This window comes from Anguilla rostrata, chromosome 16, assembly GCF_018555375.3.
Source record: "Anguilla rostrata isolate EN2019 chromosome 16, ASM1855537v3, whole genome shotgun sequence".
Classification (NCBI taxonomy): Eukaryota; Metazoa; Chordata; class Actinopteri; order Anguilliformes; family Anguillidae; genus Anguilla; species Anguilla rostrata.
The window spans coordinates 36,428,694-36,446,953 of NC_057948.1; the positions used below are offsets into that span (position 1 = coordinate 36,428,694).

At 46.3% G+C, this 18,260-nt stretch overlaps 1 protein-coding gene across 2 annotated transcripts in view; it reads right to left on the reverse strand.

The window, feature by feature from the left end:
• lrrc4ca (leucine rich repeat containing 4C, genome duplicate a) overlaps nt 1–18,260 on the reverse strand; it is a 102,008-nt gene that overhangs the window by 64,199 nt on the left and 19,549 nt on the right. Inside the window, exon 1 of one of the 2 annotated variants that reach the window (XM_064313022.1) lies at nt 5,851–7,951. The exons of the other annotated variant lie outside the window; for it this stretch is intronic. The gene's annotated coding sequence lies outside the window, so the exon portion shown is untranslated. Of the gene's footprint in view, nt 1–5,850; nt 7,952–18,260 lie in introns of those variants that run through there. 2 annotated transcript variants of the gene reach the window in all.

Sequence of the window (18,260 nt, forward strand, 5' to 3'; positions counted from 1 at the left end):
CCCAACATGCTAAGCTAAGATCCTCTGACATTAAACACATGAGTTGTTTTAAGTCTTCGTTAAAAGAAGATGAGAAGGAGGAGACGACATGCAAGTTAATTTGATTTGTTCGCAGGTAAAGAAGTTGTGGTGGAAAGTATAGAAGCTGTATTAGCAACAAATAAGTAGCCATTTTTAATTACTGCTTCAAGAAGAACAAGAAGAAGGACAAGAAGACGACGGGGTGTGTGTGTCTGTTGGGGGGGGGCAGGGACAAAGGTTTAGGAGAGGGGTAGTGTGTGTGGGGGGAGGATGGAGGTTTAGGGAGGGTGGGGTGTGTGTCTGTGGGGGGCAGAGATGGAGGTTTAGGGAGGGTGGTGTGTGTGTCTGTGGGGGAGGGATGGAGGTTTTGGGGAGGGGTGGTGTGTGTGTCTGTGGGGGGCAGGGACGGAGGTTTAGGGAGAGGTGGTGTGTGTCTCTGTGGGGGGCAGGATGGAGGTTTAGGAGAGGGTGGTGTGTGTGTCTGTGGGGGGCAGGGACAAAGGTTTAGGGAGGGGTGTGTGTGTCTGTGTGTGGGGGAGGGACGGAGGTTTAGGGGAGGGGTGGTGTGTGTGTATGGGGCGGCGGGCATGGAGGTTTAGGGCGGGTCGGTTTGTCTGTGCGGAGGGAGGAGCACGGGACGCGCATACTGATGTCACGGGAGACCGGTTGAGAGTGTGTGCTGTCCCCTGATTAAAACAGGTGTTTTGTTTGTTAGAGAAGATGGAAAGGAGGAGACAGATGGTGTTTTGTTGTGTCGCAGGTAAGAAGGTTGTGGGGAAGTAGAAGCTGTTGTAAATAAGTGCCATTTTATACTGCTTCAGAAGACAGAAGAGGAAAGAAGCGACGGGGTGTGTGTGTCTGTTGGGAGGGGGCAGGGAAAGGTTTAGGAGGGGTGTGTGTGTGTCTGTGGGGGGGCAGAGATGGAGGTTTAGGGGAGGGGTGGTGTGTGTGTGTGTGGGGGGGAGGGAGGAGGTTTAGGGAGGGGTGGTGTGTGTGTTGTGGGGAAGGGAGGCGGGTTTAGGGAGGGGTGGTGTGTGTGTCTGTGTGGGGGAAGGGGGGGAGGCACGGAGGTTTAGGGGTGTTTTGAGGTAACAGTTTCTATGCTGATGGATATCATGCTGCATCATCCGGCAACAAACAAGCTTCATTGTCTTGGCAAGACCCAGAGTGTGGATTTATCACTCGCACGGCTTTGACGGAGGGGATAAATAAATATGAGCAGCCTAACCCTTCCTTCTGAGGCAATATCAGTCCATCACCCCCCAACCCCCCAACCCCCCAGCTCTCTTCTTCACAGAGTGCAAAGTGACTCTCAATCCTACTCCAAGGATAATAAGACTGCACTGCTCACAAGATGCACGCTTACACACTGCACTCTCACATATTTTATTACTATTATTACTATTGGCTACAGGGAAATCAATAGTGGACTCAAGTACTGGAGCACAATTAGATCTAAAGCGCAAACTGCACTGCAGGTAAACACACGGCAGCTGTCTGCCTAATGGTGTAGTTTTTTATTTATTTACGATTTACGCTGGAAACCTGCAGCATTAGTCATGGGGGCAGAAGCAGCACTGACCGTGACTGCCACCAGGGCTCTATGATTACAGACACCGACGGTGGGCGGCAGTTAGCCTGTTCAGGCACGCAGCACAGACATCACGTTACGGAGCGACTGTTTCCTTTTGTGATGTAATCATTATTCCTGCTTACTGTAAGGACAGTTTCCTTTACTACCTCCGTAAGGACCATGTGAAGTGTGTCTATTCAATCCATGCAGCACTACAGATCCACGATGGCTCTGTAAAGCCACCAAGCCACCAACAAAGGAGCCTACTCATTCTACACAGAGCACAATGCACAGACCGGGATGAAAAGGGATGCCTTGTATGTCACTTATGCTAAAAGCATTGGATAAATGATTTGATTGTAAACTACAGGTTGGGGGGAAAAAGAGACATTAAATAAAATGAGAAATTAGAAGGAAAAAAATCTGACAGAGCGAACATTGAAAGCAATGTGGCATAAACAATCCCACAGGGCACAGCAGAGTCTGAGCTGAAGAGCGGCCCAGCTGATGTAACGTGCCCACAATGTTACTGAAATGTTCTGTCAATGTCACAACACTGCAACAACACTGTAGCAACATTGTGAGAATGGTTTGTGTTAGCCACGTGTCCAGATGTGCAGTTTCATACAAGACACATTGCTTGCATTTGTATAAAATAAAATAAAACTGCTGATCCTCCAATCACCCAGACTCAAACAAACAAGGAAGTGCCAGCCCAACAGCCAAGAAAAACTCTTTCTGTCTATTAACACACACAGTTGCTCACAACAGTCTTTTAAAACAGTCTTCTGAGTGCATCGGTAACAAATCTGCATCACCATCCACTCTAACCAGCCACCTGTACCAGCCTAATTTCAGATTCCATCCGTGAAGTGCGTCAGATATTGCTGACATGTTTATATACCGTACGTCTCATTAACACCAAGCCGACACAGGCACTAAACATTATTAACGGTGCAAAAGAAAAAAGATGACAGAACGGTGTATAAAGATTAATTACAGGCCTTGTTTTAAAACTCGGAGTGTGACACTGTAAACTAACAACAAAAGCAAAACTATTAGAGATGAGACAGCATGTTGGAGGCATATTGGCAATCTTAGTGACAAACTGACAAGCAGGAATATTATCTTTGAACGAAGGCAAGAGACACGTTTTTACAACTCTACTAGAGAACATTTAAATAATGCAAACCAAAACATTTTCTTCTGATATTAAGCAGCATCTCCTTATTTGAACGCACGCTATCAATGAAAAATCGGGATAAATGTGCTCCATTAAAGCAGGCGTTTTTCCATTTACTTTCAAGGTTGAGCAAGTCCAATTCCTTCACTTCAGCCAGCAGACAGAACAAAATGTGGTAAACTGATTGAATTACGTGTGGGGGAGGGGGGAGGGGGTGGTGGGGGGGGGCGGGTGGTGTGCTGGGGAGCAGACTCCAGTTGCCCATTTTTGGGGTGCAGATTGACTGAATTGACCTCCACCACGGGACCCCCACTGCAGGGCCTACCCCCGGGTCTGTGGAGCGCACGTGACAGTGCACAGCAGAGAGGAGAGACGTTCTGTGAACTGGAATGTGAGCCACAGTCAGAGAGAACGCCGTCTTTCCCAAAGCGGAAGAATGGAAAAAGAGACGCGCTGACTCGTCTAAAGGTTTTCATTTCTTCTGTCTTCTGTCCCCATTCACCATCCGCTCCTATTCACAGGGAAATCAACAACTGCATCTGCTCCAATTCATTCTCTCCCTCTCTGACTCTCTCTCAGGCACACACACACACACACACACACACACACACACACACACACACACACATTCTTCTTTGTTTCCTGCTACTATTTTAACAGGCATTCAAAATCCTCTTGTGTTCTTTTGATTGGGGTTAAAGGAGCCTCTCCTGGTCTGCTGGCACATCTTCCCGAGCCCGCCCAGCTCGCTTCCTCCCCCAGCTGGGATCAAACCAAACTCTGCCGTAAAAACACTTTCCACTGAAGCTCCTCCGGCATAAAAAATAAAATAAAATAAAATAAAAACTCAAATTGGACCTGCGTTCAAACAGAGGAGAGGCTGCATTAGTTTATCTCTGTAATTGGTCTCTGTGAAAGGCCTGGGTGGGGAGGGAGAGGCAGCTGTGGGTCTGCTGATGGGCATCTCTGTACGTGCCAGTGTCTATCAGTGCTCCTCACTGTCCCTCAGGGAGGACTCCTCCTCTGGGTGGCTGTGCTTCCCACTGCAGATACTGGGAGGACTCCTCTGGGCGGATGTGCTTCCCACTGCAGATACTGGGAGGACTCCTCTGGGTGGCTGTGCTTCCCACTGCAGATACTGGGAGGACTCCTCAGGTTGGCTGTGCTTCCCAATGCAGATACAGGGAGGACTCCTCTGGGTGGCTGTGCTTCCCACTGCAGGTACTGGGAGGACTCCTCTGGGTGGCTGTGCTTCCCAATGCAGATACAGGGAGGACTCCTCTGGGTGGCTGTGCTTCCCAATGCAGATACAGGGAGGACTCCTCTGGGTGGCTGTGCTTCCCGTAGCAGGTACTGGGAGGACTCCTCAGGGTGGCTGTGCTTCCCACTGCAGATACTGAGGAAGCCCTCGGTTGGATCGCAATCTTCACATCCACACAGCGTCCAAACTACAAGCTCAGTTCGGATCTAACGGATGTTTCTTACTGGACCAACCGTGCATGTGTACGCACACACACCCTCACCCACCCACACACACACACACATCCAACATACATGCACACAAACACACACACACACACCTCATATGGCACAGCTCAACATTCTGACCTGGTATCTTATTTTTCAGAGCAGACGCTTGCCTTGGTTACTATTTTAAGAAATGATCCAAGCTTTGTGAAGGAATTAAGCACCTTGACAAAGGGATTTACCCTCCAACCTTCTGGTTAACAGTCCACGTCCCTACCCACAACACCACACTGCCACCTAACTGGCCACCTGGGCCACCACAGGTACAATGAGCAATTTTAAAACGGATTTCCTATATTAGCTGTGATTTCTGAGAGAACAAAATGCATTGTCGCGGATCATTTGTTAATTATTACGTGTTCTCAGATCTTATGAATATTCCAAACGCCAGAGAAGGCGCTGCCGTATAATATAGTCTTCCGTCAATACTATGGCCACCACAGGCAGCGTTTCAGCACCGCGCGCGAGGACAGCTCCCCTCGCGCAACGGATCCATCGAGATCAGAAATAATAGAGGAGCTATACTCCCACCTCTGAATCATCTCAAATGACATCACTCCATTTTACATAAACCTGGTTAGCACGCCAGCGGAACGGGGAACGGAATACGACGAGACACACATGGTCTGCACAACCGTTATGGCTGCTGGCAGCGCCAATGCCTCGAAAAGCAGGGTTACGATTTGGTTTTATAACGGCGAGTGAGGCTTCTTTATTAAGCGCCGTCAGCTCGTCGCCGAGCTCACCGTAAATACCACGGTGTGGACTGGACGTGGTATTTCGCATTTAATCATTTTATTCAATTACCGTCACTGTTCAATTCGACTGGGCGATAACACAGGGACGCGCTGTGAATTTTGCGGTTGATCGTCCCTCTTTGGCTACCGTTCCGCTGCTAGTCACCAGACATTCAACCAGTCACACAGCAGAAGTGAAAGCACAGACTGTATCGCAGCTACAACAGAACTCTATCGCACCTGACAAGCCCTCTGCGGAATTCGCCTAAAATTAGAAGCAACAGTTAAATGCGGTCTCTCCCGATTACCTACGGACCCAGACTGCCTATGAACGACTGCGTACAGGCTACGGAAGATGACGGAAACGGGAATTTAGCCGTTATATCGTGTTATTGACAACGGAGATGATGAAAACAGGGGCAGATGCCCGCGTCCATTAACGTGCGTTCGACGCCTGAAGCACCCTTTTCGTACCCTACAGACACTCACACACACTCACAAACACACAGACTTCCCAGTCCCATATTACAGTTACTAAGCAAAACAAATTAATTATTCAATACATAATGTGCATGTAGTCAACCATTTAACATACAGACATATACAGACCCATATATGCGCAAGGACAACGGCACCGTGCAGCATTTTAGTGATTTTGGTTGCTAAGACTGGAACATAAATGCAGGGCAACGCACACTGCCGTACGGCGATTTGAAATGCAATTCGTAAACCACAGCTCACCGTTTTAATAAAGGTGGCGGTGGAACTCGATATGTGAAAATGGTTGATGAATCGATAAAGGCACTCACTTATTATCCTCTAAGATGTTTGGTCGCTGCAAGAAATCAGAGGGGAAAAAATCGCCGTCTCAGCTTGAGCAAACCTCCCCGCGACAACTGCAACGAAAATCCATCCGCACCTTTCAAGCACTTTATCAGGATCCGAGGGAATAGATTCTGAAGAGGGCACAGTTTATCCGGTCCCCCCTAATAACAGTGAAAATATGGAGGCAAAAAATCCCCAGCAAAGTGGAAAAATATATCACAATTGTTTTTTTGTTTTTCTTTCTTCTTTTTTATTTTATTATTTTTTTTACAGCGCGAATGTTAAAGCACGTGCCATTTTATCCACTCTTCATTTACACTGCAAAACTGTGGAGAAGAAGAAGGGTAAAAATGCTTGACGCCCACAAGCGCTTCCTTTACACTGGAATTTGGACGGGGCAAAACCCGGCCGAGATGCACCGGTTGCTTTTTTTTTTTATTTATCCGATCTGGAGTCAGAGACCGTTTCGTCGAAAACGCATCCTTATTCTCGCCAGCGCGCGGCTTCGTACTTTATTTTTTCCCTCATTCAAATAGGCTTTCACAGTGGGTCTCTTCAGATCTCGGCCAGGTCTCACACCAACCAAATCCGAATCTGGACGCTTTCCGAACCCCCGTCATAGTCTTCCGCACACCATCCTCGTAGCCTTTGCCAAAGTCCGCCGGGTTTTCCGTTCCTTTCCGGCTGCTTTTCGACGCAACTTTTCTCCCCGTTTTCCTCGCGGCTCTCCGACCGCGCGGAATCTGATTAGATTTCTCCTCACAGCCTAGTGCGGATTCCCAGATTCGAATCCCTCCTTATGCCTCGAAATGTTGCTGCGCGTGTCATCGTCTAAATTCTCAGTACGGATCCAACGGGGAACACATTGGCGTCGGGCAAATCTTCAACCTACAAAATATTGCATTTTCTGGATATGCTCCGCAATCGTTTAAAGCGTTTAGCTAAGGAATCCTGGCACCTCTCTAAAAATAGGACTGACATTGCACATTTATTCTGCCAAGCTGCTAAGAATATGTACTAGGTTTTATTCACGGTATTGAAATATGCCCCCCTTTCCCCTATCACTGATTAGCTAATCATCAGATAAACCGCAAGACGGTACGTGTCACATTTATAGTTCCACGGTTTCTGTCCCAAGACGTATCAAAGCGTCGCGAGAAACATCCATCAAGGGTCACATTCGACAGATATACCCCCCAAAATGCTCTCTAACTCGTATGGAATTATCGTCTTTAGCATTTTAGTGGCATCTCGTAGACCCCATGTTCAAGCAATCCACGGAGATGACAGAGGAGGATATTTCACGAAAATCCACAAGTTGATAGTGTCCCTGTTCCTGATGGCCGTAGAACGCTGCGGCTGCTAAGACTGTTATCAATGCGAACAGAGCTGCTTAACAGACCGTACGCATTCACAGAATCTTCAGAACGGTGCTCGTTATCTAAGAAACCTCACTGCGTCTGCATTTACATCATTCAACGCACCGATACATACCGCAAGTCCGGAAAAAACAGAGGTAATAAAAAGGGGAGACGTAATCGCGCTCAGCGCACGATGCTGGAGAGATGGCAATTCCCTCCGTCTCTACACATCGGCTACCTCGCTCAGACCACGGCGTTTTGTAATCCACTGCTGCGTCCGAGGCGACTAGTGCTGTTGCCGGAGGTTCGCAGGTTGCAGTTTAAGCAGAAAATACTCCCTCTCTCCCCCTCGACGTATCGACCGTCTCTCTGTTTAGCGTGAGCATGTGCAATTCTCTTGTTGGTCTCCTCGAATTCTCCCATAGCACCCTTTCCTACTTGCTTCTCTGATGAGTAAAATACAATTACCCAATTACCTCCCATCGTCTTACCACTGATTGGTCAATTGCATTATCACTTGAAGCCATACGGAGAAAGGGGATCGGGGACAGGGTCTATTTGTGTGTGTATTTGTGCGGCATTCGGCTCGTTAACATCTTCCAGCGGACGAGGCTCGACTGCCACCTACCGGCTTCTTTTCTTGTACAGTCCCTAACCCGACGGCCACCCCGGAGCCGGTGGCTGCGGTTCTGCGGCTCACGGAAAAGAACAAGGCGCGCATTCACCGCGAGGCGCCGCTTAACAGGTCAGGGATCCCCAAACTCGGGCCCCCAGGCCTCCTTGGTACGCTGCTTGTTTTTGTTTCGGATAATCTCTTGATAAATTAAGGTCGCAGGAAACATGTGTTTAGCACTTCCTCACTTTGCTTCAGCCTAAATTAATTGGCTTTCCTCAGTGCAGACTTTGGTTAATTCAAGTTTGCTTTGTCTTTTAACTCCGCCTTTTCCCGCAGATGGTTTGGTTTCGGGGGCCAGATGTCTGAATGCACAGCATTCACAACCGCGATATTTTAGCGGGTCATTCTATGATTAATACATTATTATTATTATTTAAAAGGAATCATTTTCCTCATCGCACATCTCAGCAATGAGAGGGGAAACTGTCTGAGAGACGACTGATGAGAAGTCCCAGGATGAGCGTGTGGTACATCCATTATTCATAACACGCATAGCAGAGCAGTTTCTTAACAAATATGGCCTTATTGGGCTAAATCATCCCTCAAAATATGTTAAACGCGTATAATTAAAGGCGATTAAGAACTCACAACAATTCGGCTGTTTCAGCAGCTACGAATGGAGTAAAGGGTGGAGGTCTCAACTGCTTCCTGAAAGACACGCACCGGCGGCACGAGCAAGGTCCCCTGGATGCGCTGCAGAGTCACAATGGCCTTTTTAACAGATACAACACAACTTGGACTGTATGGAGAAATAAAAATAAAAAAGAATTACCCCTATATCCAACAAAAGCAATAACAAAATAAAGCTGCAATAATATTGATATACTTCCTTTATTGCTATGGTTTATTTATTTATTTATGTATTAGTTTTTTGGATATTGGAGATAATTCTTAATTTTTAAATGAAAGATTATTAGCTGTTAACAATTTATTCTTCAAAAAATGTGAACAACGAATAACCTTTCTTAGAAAAGTTATGCGTAAAATTATACATGCACGGATGTACAACGGAGGATAGACACTGCGTAAAAACATAAATAAGGAGCAGGGAGCCTGTAATTGCAGGTGCGAGTCTGAGGCAGCACACATGGCCCTACGCGGCAGATTTATAAACGCAATTCGACACGTTTCCCGCCTTTCCTGTGCAGGGAGAGTGGGCCTCGCGTGCCCTTAAACAGCTGGCCCAGGTATACTCAGGTGAGTCACTTCAGTGAGCTCACAGCAGTGAGAGCCTACCCTCACACAATGCAATGAGCTCTGAGTCATCAGCTGGCGCCAGCTATCACAACCACAATATAATAATAATAATAATAATAATAATAATATTAATTATATATATTAATTATTATATAATAATAATAATCCTATGATTACTACTACTAATACTATGACTAATAATAATAATAACAGCCCATTGTTATTATTATTATTATTATTATTATTATTATTATTATTATTGTTGTTGCTATTTTTATACTTGTAGTTGTGATGGGCAGTGACATCTGCAGTTGACATTTTTCTGGAGAGCATGTGAGTGTTATTGCACCAGATTATCTAAAATGGGCCAGTGTCCCCAATTAGCCATCTGCAATAGCAAATGCACAATAAAAGCGAAAGGACTGTCAGCTCCTCGCACGACCTGTTTGAAATGGCGAACATAATAAACGGACAATTACACGCATTTTCTGCGTGCAGAAACCAATGTTTGGCATTGGATAATTACCGGCGGCCTGCTCAGCAGACTGGCAAAAAATGAGAGGGCTCTGACAAAGGGGGCATTTTAATGTGTTCATCTACGAGGGGAGGCACACAGGACAAAACAAAAAGAGCCAGACTGACAGCCTTAAAGAGCACCCAGATAACCTTTTAAATACACTGGGTTCTCATTTTGTTTCCTCATTCCAGTTGGAGGAAGAAAAAAAAAAAAAAGAAAAAAAAAACTAGTGTAAAAACAGCTACCTCATTTTCTACAGAAATCAGAAGCCTGTCACCCACCCAAGGGATACCACTTTATTTGAGGCTCTGTGTTGGATCATTAAACCTGCAAGTCTGGGCAACGTGTCAAGAAACTGGATCCATACCAGGACAGCCTTTTAAAAATTTTGACTGAAGACAAATGAAAAAATGAGTGCGTATTTATTTCCAGAGACAGAGCGGAAGAAGATGAGTCTTTTTTTTTTTTTTTTTTAAATCTGTCATACATTTTCAATGGCATTTGGATAAAAATGCCAGAGCACACCATGGCGGGGTATGATTGCACTGCTAATTCTCCCTTCCTTGATCTCGACTCGGTGTTATTTAAAGCAGGATGAAAGTTTAACAAGTGAAAGAGTACCAGCAGATCAGCGAGCAGCGTTCTCCTGTTCGGAGCTCCAGAGGGAGCAGACCCGGCTGGCTGACTGATCATAACCTTGCTTTGATCTCCGTGATGTCTTCAGGTTACGTGCCACAGGCAGAACAAGGGGATGCAAAAACATTGGCTCTATTGGCATGTTGATAAGAAATCTACCACCGGCCCGCTAGCTTATTAACATAATCAGCGCTGGATGAAGAACCTTTGTTTAAGGACTGCAAATGTCCCAAAGCATTAATATTCCTGCAGTGGGACCTGTCCGTCAGAGCACCATGCCTGGCTTACTGATGCAGTCTTTTCATTATGCTCCTTTTTGTGCTACTGTCAACATGTCATACTTCACCCCTCAAAGTCTTACATATAACACAACAGAAATGCAATCTAATATTTAACACATCTGCTATATAAGCAAAGGATGAATTTGGAAAATACATACTCACTTACCACCACACTCAAACACATACGCACGCACACACACAGACACATATGAGCATGCTCACACACATGCATGCTCTTTCTCTCTCAGACACACGCACACACACACACACACACACACACACACTCACTCACTCCCTCCCTCTCTCAGACACACACACACAGCTATCCAAGCACACTGGCTCTTCCTTGATCTGTTACGGCGAAGGTGAATTATCTCCATGACGTTCACTCAGAGAGAATGACAAGCAGCCCCAGATCCCTCGTGGTGAATGCCTAATGGCTGAACATGGGCGTGCGCTGTCAGCTAAGGTTGAAGCATATGTCTGGAGTGGCATTAAACATGCGGGTTTAGGGGCTTCCACCCTGCCCCCCCCCCCCCAGCCCCCCAGCCCCCCTCCCTTCCTCCCCCCAGCCCCCCAGCCCCCCACCCCCCCCTCTGTGGGTGCATCTGTCCGTCACATCCACTTCTCACTCAGTGGAAGTCCTCCCACATCACCACCATAACATTTATCATTCTGTCAGGACACACTTTCCTTCCGGAACTCTAAATGGATACAGGTGAGTACACCTTATGATCCTAATTAAAAATATTTTTAACTGCAGACTCGGTGTTGACTCACTGTCCGCAAAACCCAGACGTCTTCAATCAGTAATGAATTTCACTGAACACTCCCTGCATTTACATGGCCTAGCCCCACACAGTAATGAATTTAACTGCCCTCCCTGCATTTACATGGCCTAGCCCCACACAGTAATGAATTTAACTGCCCTCCCTGCATTTACATGGCCTAGCCCCACACAGTAATGAATTTAACTGCCCTCCCTGCATTTACATGGCCTAGCCCCACACAGTAATGAATTTAACTGCACACTCCCTGCATTCAGAAGGCTTAGCCCCACACAGTAATGAATTTAACTGCGCACTCCCTGCATTCAGAAGGCTTAGCCCCACACAGTAATGAATTTAACTGCACACTCCCTGCATTCAGAAGGCTTAGCCCCACACAGTAATGAATTTCACTGTGCCCTCCCTGCATTCAGAAGGCTTAGCCCCACACAGTAATGAATTTAAGTGCACACTCCCTGCATTCAGAAGGCTTAGCCCCACACAGTAATGAATTTCACTGTGCCTTCCCTGCATTCAGAAGGCTTAGCCCCACACAGTTCCACAGCACATTTGCCGTTTTTGTCGCAAGCTTTGGGTTAATGTTCTTGCACCCAGGAGGCTGCAGGCTCAAATCCCAGGTGTGACTCTGCATTTGAGTTTTTGGGCAAATAAAAAGTACTTCATCACCTGGACAAGGTGCGTTCTGCATGTATTCATGAAAACGTCTCTGTTGAGCTAATGCGTGTCATGGTGTGAGGCAGTTTGAGCAGGGGTATGTAACTGGCTTTTTCCACATTAATTTTCAGCTGTGCTGATCTCAGTGTTTTGTTTTGACAGCAAAGAGACTGAAGAAACTGAAACAACCGAGAAACTGATTGAGGTTCACAGTCTATTTGTTATGCATCCCAGGATATATAAAGCAAAATGCTTTGAATAATATCAGTGTGTACATGCACTGTGTATGGAGAAGTATGATATTAAATATTGCAATATTCACGTTTGAGGCATAATGTTTAACTGATCAAAAACACTGAATTGTATCCCCCGTAGTTTACTACAAGCCTTGTGATTCTTAATCATCAAAAGACGAAATATTTCTTATGAAGAACAGTGAACGTTGAGCTCCTAAAACCTCCTCTCTGAGACTACCCTAAGAGCGATTAAATCCAGATTAAATCTACCCATAATGCACTTGGTTTTTAATTGTGAACAAGAGATCAATCTAATTGCTGCACACTTCAACCTGTGAGGTGCTGCTGACCCAAGAATTTTCCCTTAACTCTGAGTGTCATTACTGCCTTTGTTTGTTGTCGTATTTCACATTCATAAATTATATTTTTAGAAATTGCTGAACTCGTTTTTTTTAAATTTACACTAAAAAAGTGTGACACTTGAATCTGTTACACAAAGCTAATAATGATTCATAGTGTGCTTGGAATAAATTGGGCCAAGAAAATGAAATTTAACGTTGATCCTCTGTCTCTTGGCGCTCAGGACAAAAGTTATAACTTTGCAAAATGAATGTATCATTCACCTTGAAAAATGCTAATTTAGCAATAAAAATTGAAATATATTCAAGTCATCTAATGGAACAGGCCTCATTTCAATCTGCACTTTGTCCTTAAAATTTAGGACTGAAAAATAGATTTTTTTTTAGATCGTTTTTTTTTATTCTTCCACAACACTGCACATCCCAGCAGGCCAGAAACTCATGACGTTGGACAGGAATTCAAATAAAACGAACAAACAGCCGAGACAACAACAACGAAAAATGTCTCAGCTGTGATGCATTTTCGTGGCACATGGCCTAAGAGAAGAACGAGGGGGCTGGATGAACTGGAGCAGGTAAAATGGTGGATTTGCACAGGTTGCTCAGGAGCTAAAGAGGCACAAACCACATGGAGAGGAGAGAAGTAGCGTGTGGTGCATTATTTCCCGTCTTCATTAATGAACAGAGTCGGGCATCGCTTCAAGCCCCTGGACACAGGCTGGATCAGTAGGAACTGGTTTCTGTGCTCGGACTGTTTGTTACTGAATACTGTTCATGAATTCTGTCCTTCTTTTGGGTCTGAAATAAACAGGAGGCAATCCTGGATTTACCTGCTCCTTTTCTATGGGGTTAGGACTGAATTTAGCCTGTTTCTTTTCCACAATTCTAACCCAAAAGTGACAAAAGTTAGAATTTCCAAAGTGACAGGGTGATGGAAAGAAGGGGGGGGAGGGGGGGTTTGTTCTTTTCTTTGAGAAGTGGTGTGATTCTCTCTCTGGCTCTCCGTGTTGCTGGCTGGTTTCTGACACCGCTGCACACCTGACTGCGTAGGAGGGCATCAGGTACCACGGCCTCCCCACCTATCAGGGAAGACATCCTGCAGGACAGACGTGACTACAGGAGGGTGCTGAAGCTCCATGCTGTATTCCCCCCCCCACGTCCCCACGTCCCCACGTCCCCCCACCACTCGGCTGTCAGGGGGAGGCAGAATGAATATGTACAGTAACGGTGAGAGGCCTTTTCCTGTGCGCGTGGGGGCATGGAGGAATCTCTCTGAGCCCCAGGGGCATTGTGGGAGAGGGAGGCGGGGCTCTGTAGTGAAACAGACCGGCGCTCGCGTCTCTCCAGGACGGTCCCGCGTGCGTTTTGCATTTAACGCTGCGTTTCACCTCCCCCCCCGCGCCTCCCCCCCGGCCCCCCGTCCCCCTGCCCCCCCACCCCTCTGCCCCCCCGCTGCGCATCGTCTGGGGGCCAGACAGCTCTGTCTAACGACGCTCGCTGAGATTCGAGGGCGGTGGGAGTCGTCCAGATGGACGATGTGTTCCCCACTGAGCCATGAGCGAGAGAGAGAGGAGGAGGAGGGAGAGAGAGAGAGAGAGAGAGAGAGAGAGAGGAGAGGAGGGAGGGGAGGAGAGAGAGAGAGAGAGAGAAGGTGTGAGAGGCGGAGAGAGAGAGAGGAGAGAGGAGAGAGAGGGGAGGAGAGAGAGAGAGAGAGAGAGAGAGAGCCAGAGAGAGAGAGAGAGAGGAGAGAGAGAGAAGGAGGGAGAGAGGAAGGAGGAGAGAGAGAGAGAGAGGGAGGGAGGGAGGGAGAGAGAGAGAGGGAGGGAGGGGAGGAAGAGAGAGAGAGAGAGAGAGAGAGAGACACTACTCGGACTTCCCGCAAAGCTCTCTTCATTAGTGCCCGTCGCCTCCGGTTTCTGTCCTCTTTCTGCCCCCATTCCGCTCAATTCAACAGCACACTCAGGCGGGCGTTCCACAGGCTGTATATATATATATATATACACACACACACACACATATACTGCACTACCTACTGCACACAGCTCAAATGGCTCGGCTCATGCCACTTGAGCAGGTTTCTTGTTAATCAGGTGAATCAATAGTGTTTGCCATCCCTCCATTTAATCTTCACTTTGATCCATTCTAATCTCTCACTGTACTTGTTATCCAAGGATTTGCCATTCAAAAAGCACTCAAAAAACCACTGAAATTCCAACTCACTGCAGTCTGCAGCTCTTAATATATTTTTTTTGTTTGTTTGGTTTATTCATCTGGACCGACCTGAATAATCTAAAGTCTGGTGAGTCCTAATCTCATCTTCAGTCTGGTTTATGAAGGGATGCAAAATATCAAACATATTCACTTTGGGCTCAGGATGAGAATGCGGGGGGGGGGGGAAGCAGCCATCCTTCCTTAAATGCGTTGTTATGGCAACACCATCAGCATCGCCTGCACCGTGTTTGGCGACTGACCCTCTCTACAGACCCGTTACTCTGAAACCACAGTCGACCGCAGGCAGCAAGGTGATTGACAGGTGGAGACCGGTCAATTGGAGCTTGTTAAAGATGGCCATCTGCCACAGCAGAGAAACAGACGATTCCAGCCCATTTGTGTAACGTCACCAACGAGCACAAGTCTGAACTGAGCGGGTGGGACAGCACTCTCCTGTTGGTAATGGAAAACATAACCATGGCTTTTTGTAGCTCTGTGGTCGTCATCATCTTCGCCAAGACCTTTTTATGGGTTGTCATGGAGTGAAAAGTGCCAGGAGAACGTTTGTAGCTGAAAGATGGAGAGCCACAATCCAAGTTCAGTCTCTGTGAGAAGGTGCACATTCAGTGGAAATGCCCCCAACAGTGCCACTGACATGATTCATTGCATTTTAATTAGCAATATGGCTGGGCTCACTGCAAATGACTGCAGTTCACTAAAAGGAAAGAAAACATGCCACTTTGCATCTTATCACGGCACAAATCTTTGAGGGACTCTGAGGCTAACATGGGCGCTACGATGAGCACGGATGCATTAACCAGCACAGACAGAGACCAGAGAAACAGGCCAGGCTGCTCAATAATACACAAACGATTCATTACAGCAGGATTTTTACGATATGAAAGGAAAAAGAAAAAAAAAACATTTACACGCACATATGCGCACACACAAACACACATGCTCACACAGACATACACACATAAACGCACGCACACACAAAAGCACACGCTCACACACGTATGCACACGTCCACACACACACATATGTAAACCTGTATAGTGAGGGAGGGAGAGAGAGAGAGAGAGAGAGAAAGGGTCAGAGGGGGAGAGGGAGAGAGAGAGAGAGAAAGAGCTTACAAGACAGATGCAGTCTTTCCTAAATCAGACATGGAGGGGACAGGGATGGATTGGCTGATTACACGTGTGGCCTAAAATGGCTGAGTCATGACTAAGGACTCTGGCTTGAGCGCTTCCAGGTGATCGCTGCCACGAAGTAAAATGCTCATGAAAATAATGTTTTGCAATATGGAAAATAAACCGATTATTTTAAAGTAGAATGTTTATGCCTTTTAAAGCAGAGATATTATGAGGACCAATAAGGGGTAATTATATAAATGAAGACATAGAATTAAATTCATCAAATGAAATACATTGGAAATTAGAAACATCACGAGGCTAATCTCAGCCTTTTATTTAGCTGTAAATTAAAACGAGTTTTTAGTTTAAATCCAAATTTAAAGTTTTAAAAGACAATTGCATCTCAAAAACCCAAGATCCTCTTTGGAAGAGCCATGCTGTCTGTTCTCCAGGTGCTCCCTTGGACCCCAAACAGCGCTGGTTAATTCCACACCGCACAATCTTCCCGTGAAAATGAAATGTACTTCATTAATTGTTCATTAGTTCCTTCTTTTCTCCTGTTGCTCGTCCCATTTTCATTGAACAGTTTGAGTCGCCTGTGCTGAATACCCACAGAGAGCCATCGCCCTGCTGTCGCAGAGATAATCTGAGTTAGACTGCTCACACAGGCACATACACAATATGACCCGGACACCCCTTGGTCTGCGCTGTTTTTCATGGTTTGGGCTAGGCTCCTTAGTTCCAGGGAATGCAACATTCTAGACAATTCTGTGCTTCCCCTACAGTTTGGGGAAGGCCCTTTCCTGTTTCAGTATGACAGTGAAGTCTGGGCACACAGTGAAGTCTGTTTAGAAGTGGTTTTGTCTAAGATCGGTGTGGAAGAACTTGACTGGCCTGCACAGAGCCCTGACCTCAACCCCATCCAACACCTTTGGGATTCATTGGAAAGCCAACTGCGAGCCGGGTCTAATCGCCCAATCAGTGCCTGACCTCACTAATGCTCTTCTGGCTGAATGGAAGCAAATCCCTGCAGCAATGCTCCAACATCTGGTATAAAGCCTTCCCAGAAGAGCGGAGGTTGTTACAGCAGCAAAGGGTGGACCAACTCCATACTAATGCCCATAATTCTGGATGAGATGTTGGAGGTCAGGTGTCCACACACTTTTGGCCCTGGAGTGTGCGACTCTGAGCCCACAGTGCTTCTCGCTGTCCTCCAACGCCCAATCACGCGCGGCATCAGAGCGCATCGAAAATCAGCGCTTTTATTCTTTTGACCAATCAGAGTGGAGAAAGCGAAAGGGCCTTCAAAGGATGATATTGGGCATCCATATTCGTTGGAACGGGCACCGTAGACTCCCAATGAAATTCTCGTCTTTGTGAAAGATCAATCGGTTCTCCTTTGATGTGGGTCATTAGAGGGACCAGAACAGCCCTGGCAAAGATAGAAAGGAAGCCCTCGGATTTTATTGATTTTCCCATTTTAAAAAGCTGCGTTTTCCATGCTTTCATAGACACTGTAACCACCTGATCATTTCACCGAGCGTAATGGGGGTGGCGGGTGGGGGGGTGGGGGTGAGTATGTATTCAAGAACCTATAAGCTACGTCAGCAAATACTTATGCAACCAAAAGGGTTACACAACTAACACCCCTCCCCTCCCCCAGCGGAAGAAATTCAAAAGCAAACTTAGGTTTTTTTTCCCTCCGTGTATTTTAGAAATAAAACTGAACTCATCATTGCATGCAATGAGCGATCGCAGGAATCATGCTGCAAACGTGGTGGAGAATGAGATCACCGCAGTTAAAGATGAAGCTGGTTTTTTTTCTTCTCTCCAGTAATACTTATTATGTGCTCTCTGCTTGTTGTGTGTGAATGCCATTTACTTTTTATTTAAGAGCCAGCTCATGGGTAATTTTTCTCTTTCCCTGTGCTTTTCAATCAAATTAAGCTTAAAAGCTTCAGCGAAATCACCGGTCAATCAACTGAGAGCGATGGAAACCAAAGGGAAAATGCAGTCTACACATCAGCACAGGGATGTGGTGATGGGGGGTTACCGTCTTCGCCACTCAAAATGATTATACTCCACCCTTAAGTGGCAGCAGTAGTATAATGGGTAAGGGACAGGTTCGATCCCCAGGGAGGACACTGGCATTTTAGCCTTGAGCAAGGTACTTAACCTGCATCACTTCAGTTTATGTCCAGTGGTATAAATGGATGTAAGGGCAAAGTAAATGTAATGTAAGTGATAGTTATCTGAAAAAAACAATAGCAGTAATGTCTGAAAATGTTAAATTATCAGTGGAAATTTGAACTTTTTCCCACAGCAAATCCATACAGACTGCT